Source organism: Xenopus laevis, chromosome 3S, assembly GCF_017654675.1.
Source record: "Xenopus laevis strain J_2021 chromosome 3S, Xenopus_laevis_v10.1, whole genome shotgun sequence".
Classification (NCBI taxonomy): Eukaryota; Metazoa; Chordata; class Amphibia; order Anura; family Pipidae; genus Xenopus; species Xenopus laevis.
Window position 1 is genome coordinate 46,551,249 of NC_054376.1, and position 6,000 is coordinate 46,557,248.

Sequence of the window (6,000 nt, forward strand, 5' to 3'; positions counted from 1 at the left end):
TTTAAATGCTATATTTATATAAATATGTATTAGACAGATTTATATACATATATACATATATCTCCCTTTAAGAAGGCCAACAAGAAACACCACCCAGACAGATAGAGATCTATAGTGACTCACTGCAGTGATGAACAGGCAGGCATATTTACCTAATCTTAGGTTCTGGGAAAAAAGGGAGCATGACATGTAAAAGAGTCAAAATGATGACCAAGCACTCTCACAGCAATAGTGAGGAAATCTTAAGTGAGTCAGAGCAGACACACCTGCCTGTGCTGCGTTACTTTTATATTAGGAGAAGAAACAACTTCTTCGCACAGGTTAAAAATAACAATGCCTGGTCAGAGAAGCTGCATGAGTAATGTCAAAAGCAGCCAATATGGCATAATTAACAAAATAAATATTTATAAAAAACATTCACTAAGCAGATTTATTTTTAAAGAGATAGTCGTTTCTTATACTACATCTTTGGGGACCAGTTTACATTAAAATTATTTTATACAAAATTCCTTGGAAAGTCACATCTGGCTCACAGGTCTCCATTTAGAAAGCAACCACCTATTTGCAAGGTGGTACTCCTCAGATACAAGGCTGACTTGCCATCACAAACCAAGTTATGAGAAACAATCAAAAACAGAAAATAACTGCACAAGTGCCCAATCTATGGAGAACATACAGATAAATGATTCAGCTGTTAAAGAAGACCGCCAGATGGGTGTTGTGCACCTTTGGCTACAGTAACGAGAATACACCTTCTCCAACTGTCAATACAAAGTCCAGAACACAAGGAATACGTTGTAATCTAGAAACGTTGATAAAGACCAGGTGAACCCTTTCAATAACAAAAATAGAATGTAAAGCTGTACAGTAAAGAAATTGCTGCCCCCACCCTGTTTGGAGCATAGAGAGTTATTGCAGCAGAACACGGAGGAAAAAGCTCTGTGTGACAGCATACAGTACATGTATCATTTTTTTGTGTTTTCCTCAAGTAAAGCAGGCAAACTTGATGGACAGGTTGAACTTGTCAACATATATTGCTTTTCATCCTCATCTCCATATACAAGTAATACAAATCAGAGTATAAACTAGCGGTCATGGGCCTTGGGCAATAGTGAGAAAAAAAATGGCTGCAGGTCAATTCCAGACCATAGAGAGAACTGCAGCAATAAGAACTTCGATGTGCTACTTAGCTGTGCTACTTAGCTGTGCTTGGTGAAAATAATGCTAATGTAGGTGTAGCCTGTTAGTGAGCTCTATAGCCTGAAATAAAGTGAATACCATGCCTTTGGCATCAATGCATTAGATTAATAAATCTCAGGCACAATGATTGTTTAGTTTATAATGTGAAGCATTGTTGCAAGTTAAAGCTCCATTATTTTCAAATGCAGTCACTAAGGTAAAACAAAAACAAAAACAAAAAAACAGATGCAGAATCAAAATGGGCATTAGCCAGTTATGGGTCATTTAGGATTTTTATTGAAAATATTAAAGACAAATTTTCAGATTTTTTTGAGAGACAAAACCTCATAAGTAAACTGGGGTGCTGTCCCTGTACCTTAGGTTTGACAGTTTTACCTATTATTGGGTTAGCAATACGTTGCAGGCCTCTGGCAATTTATGGAGAAGTGAGGAGTCCATAAACTGACACCACTTTTGGCTTCTGCCAACTGCTTCTTGCCTCAGGCAAGTCACTTTATCTGCCAGTGCTTCAGGCCATTGCAATGCAAAGCAACTTCTGAGGAGAGGAAAAAAAGGTTGATGCCTGAAAAGTCCCATACAGACATCAAGTCTCTCAAAACATGAGGAAAAGTTTAAACATTTTTAACAGTTACTGAGCTTGGTGGGAAGGGAAAGAGAAGGCCCTCAAGTTCCAGTATTTGATCATTTTTAATGCGATTACACCCTGCCAGTTCATATTTAATAGATCTTCTCATTTAAATCTTTTTAGAAATGCATATACAACCATTCTTTGGCTTAATTCCCATCTGCTGATTTATTAGCATAAAGTAATCTTCTCATCTAAATGTCTATATTTATTTAAACCATGACCCTTTTTATCATGCGTGCCATGCTTCACTAATCTCATTAGTTACAATATCTGGATTGGAATCTGTGCGGGGCCTGAACTGTTTCCGATTGCATCAGCCACCATTACTTCCCATAACTTTACTAATTACCTTTCTCATAAATCTCCAAAAATGATTATGTTTTGCTCCTTACCTTATTATATAACCTAGGTTTCTTGCTCTCTCTCTTAAATTTCCATTCTAGTATTTGCCACATTAACAGTCGCACAGCTAATGTATGTCCAATTCCCTCAAGCATTATGCTCTGCAATAATGCAATTATAACAGCAGCTAAGCATGATGGGCATTGTAGTGATAAAGTAACTGAAGAGCTAATGATCAAAAAACACTACCATGCCAAGAATACAAAGTACTTCAGCGTACCCTTTAGTTGAAGGACAGTTTATTGGAACGAGCGGTTGATTACATATACACCAAATCTACTCATTTTGCACAGGCCCAGACTCACTAATATTGAAATTCAACACATGAATATATAAAAAAAAAAAAAAAAAAAAAAAAAACTTTCAGTGTGCTTAAAGTAAGCCTGTGTACCTCATTTGTGTGTGTGTGTGTGCGCGCATGCATGTTAGCCAGGAGCTGAAGGAAAGGTGTAGGCTGCTTGATAGTTAATGCAAAAGTTCACACAGAGCAGACAGATTTCTGACTTTGAATTTGTACTTCCATAACATAAACAGTGCTATGTAGCTGTCTGGAGTATTCGGTAGAGGGTGCCGCACATAGTTTGTCTTCTGTAGGCAAGATATCCGGATACCCCTCATTAGTTCTTATTGTCTTACAGTCTCATAGTTGTGTGTTGGTTACCACAGTTTGTATGCATCTGGCTTAGATTAAAAAGGTAAGACTTCAACAACGTAATCATCCTTTAAAAAACACACTGACATCCGCCGACTTCTTAGTGACTGTTCTTTTGAAGTCACAGAATGTGCAACAAAACTACACATTCTTAAGCTGGCCATAGACGCAAAGATCCGATCGTTCGAATCCTCAAACTATCGGACTTCCCCATCTCCCGACCTGCCACTAACCATTCCGATCAAATAAAGTAGTAAAAGAACAGATCAGCCGATGTTCTGCCCCTGACAGCAATCGTACGAAAGTTATGTCTGACAAAGCTGGTGACAGTCTCCCTCTGAAAATCTTACGATCGTAGTACATGCAGAGAAATTATTGGCAGCCGACAGAAATCTTTTAACCTGACCGATCTCCGTGGGACGAAAAATGTCGGGACTCAACACACGGTCCGAAAATCCTACAAATGCTTCGTACGATCGGATCTTTGGGTCTATGGACAGCTTTAGCCTCCAGTGTAACAAGCAACCTGGTCGTGTTTCGAACATTCCATTCCCGTGAGGATTCACCTAAACAGATTTTATCTAAAATTTCCACGAGAAAAGAATACACTACCATAAGGTGAACCAATGCTAACGTAACAACGGTATCATAAAAACCTCTACATTTTCTTCCCAGATTTCTAAATGTATAAAATAACCACAGACAACATTGTGCCATGGCCAGCACACAAAAAAGAACACAAAGAAACACAATTTACTAAGGTTTTCGCATGTGAAATGAAACATCACAATAAAAAATATTTTTCAGTGGCAAACATAACATTCGGATCCCTAAACACACAACCTTTAACAATATATATTGGCATTTTGCAACAATCAGGACCCTCAGTCCTAAATATTTGCAACCCTGTTCACAGAAGCAGTGTGTAAATAAAGGATATTTGTCTGCACTTTGAACAGAACGCAAATACAGGGATGAAAAAAAAAATAACCTCTTATTAAGAGGAAAAAACAAACTACAATAAATGTTTGCTTGAGACCAAAGCTAAATGAACAAAAGAAGTGGGTTTAGAGGATACAAGGAAAGGTTCAAGGCTTCTGGGTTTGTCATGAAAGGAGGATAGAGACATTATTCTTTGGCAGCTACTTTTCAGTGGGATAGCACAAACATACAAAGAGGGCGAGGAAAGATGAGGGATGAAAGGAACAAATGGCATCAGAAGGGAAAAAGGAGTAAAAAAAAAAAAAAAAAGAAAGAATGCAGAGGAGACTTCAGTGAGCAAAAAACTAACCTGGGAAACGTACAGATCACCTTGAAGGACAAAACAGCCTTATATTCCAAGCTGTTGGCCACAAAACGCAAGTGGATTTTTAATGCTGTGCTGGAGAACAGCTGAGAAGATCCATAAATAAGTCGCAGCCTGTGTCCTCTAAAAGTTCTTATAACTTACTTACAAAAAGGTTCCCTTTCGCAGGAAGCGAGTATAAAGCTGCTTGAGGATACATAGCCCTATACATTACAGACACGATCACAATCCCGACAAGCACAACAGTTTGACACATGATTTAGGAAGGACTGTACCGATGTGCCACAGACAAACTCTACGCAGCTCATTTACATACCGTTCAACAGTCCCGCCCTTCGCGGGACGTCCTCGATTGTCTCCACATAACCCGCAATCCCAGATCGCTGCTTAAACGTCCCGTAACGTCGTTAATCTCCAGCTTCTTGGCTCCCGCCGGACACCTAGTACCGATGTCAAGTCCCTCATCTCGCGAGACTGGGTATATAAACGCAATGACGCGCAGGTAGCCGCCTTGTGGGAGTGGCCAGGACTGACGGAGTGTTACTGTGTTACACAATCATGAACTACTGGGAAACCCCGGTTGTCTGTGAGCAGTCTTATTACACCCCGACTGCTCTCAGTTCCTACTTTTGTGAGGGAACGGGAAAATAAGCTTATTTATGTGCTGGTGGTTGTAATGTAATGCCTGCTGCCACCGGACCCTCAGCTCCCACTCACGACTTAGTCATTGTTTTTTTTGCATACTTCAACTCATACTTATACCAGGCGACTAGGGTTCGGTTTTGACCCGAACTGTTCGGTTTTTGCAAGGCCTGTTCGGGTCTGAACTTTCTGTTCGGTTTTCAACCTTATGAAACCCGAACAATAATCTGGCCAATAATATACATGTAAAGCTTTTAAATACTAAAGATACTCACCTCACTTATTATTACAGATAAAAAAAAAAAGCAAGTCATTCAGAAACAAGAGTGGGTTGTTTTTTTTTGAATTACCATAGCTGTATTTCAGAGCGTTGTGGATAACGGCTTTCTGTATAAAAGAGCTCATATCTCATGTAATTAAAGGCTTAATCATCAAGCAGAATATAGAGATAGGGGTGCGGAAACTCAATAGAAATCCAGCCAGTTGCATCTTCTAAGTGATGCAATAACCTTGCCCTGGTGTCATAACTCACCAACATCATTGTGCCCACCTCTGATGTCATCATGCCTGTTCCTACATCGCAGCCCCCCACCCTATGTTATCTGCTCCATCCCCCATTTTTGGGTTTAGCCATCAGCAAAGGTGGCAACCCTAAAGGCGACACAACCTCCCCACTTTATCTTCAGGCGCTCCGACCAGGTCCGGACTGAGAAGTAAAATAGGCCCTGCCATTTCAGGTACACAGAGGCCCAATCAGCCCACACAGAGGCCCAAACAGCCCCCACCAGCCCACTAAATACTGACTTTCTATGGGACCTTATAGCGGCCCTTCTGGCATTTGCCAGAGCCCACAGATTGCCAGTCCGGGCCTGGCTCCGACTATCCTAATGTGACAAAAAGTCAATCGATTGTGCAGGAACTAGGGCACTATGTTCATTTTAAATAGGGATGCACCATATCTACTTTTTTTGGATTCGGCGGAAGCCCCGAATCCTTCGTGAAAGATTCGGCCGAATACTGAATCCTAATTTGCATATGCAAATTAGGGGTGGGAAGGGGAAAACAGTTTTTCTTCCTTGTTTTGTGACAAAAAGTCACGCAATTTCCCTACCGCCCCTAATTTGCAAATGCATATTCGGATTTGGTTCCGAATCCTTCTGCCGAGTCCTG

General features: G+C 40.4%; 1 protein-coding gene across 1 annotated transcript in view; it reads right to left on the bottom strand.

The window, feature by feature from the left end:
• Nucleotides 1–4,633, bottom strand: part of furin.S (furin, paired basic amino acid cleaving enzyme S homeolog) — a 107,214-nt gene extending 102,581 nt beyond the window's left edge. The window contains 1 exon segment of the mRNA NM_001087807.1: nucleotides 4,505–4,633. The gene's annotated coding sequence lies outside the window, so the exon portion shown is untranslated.
• Nucleotides 4,634–6,000: the final 1,367 nt, after the last annotated feature.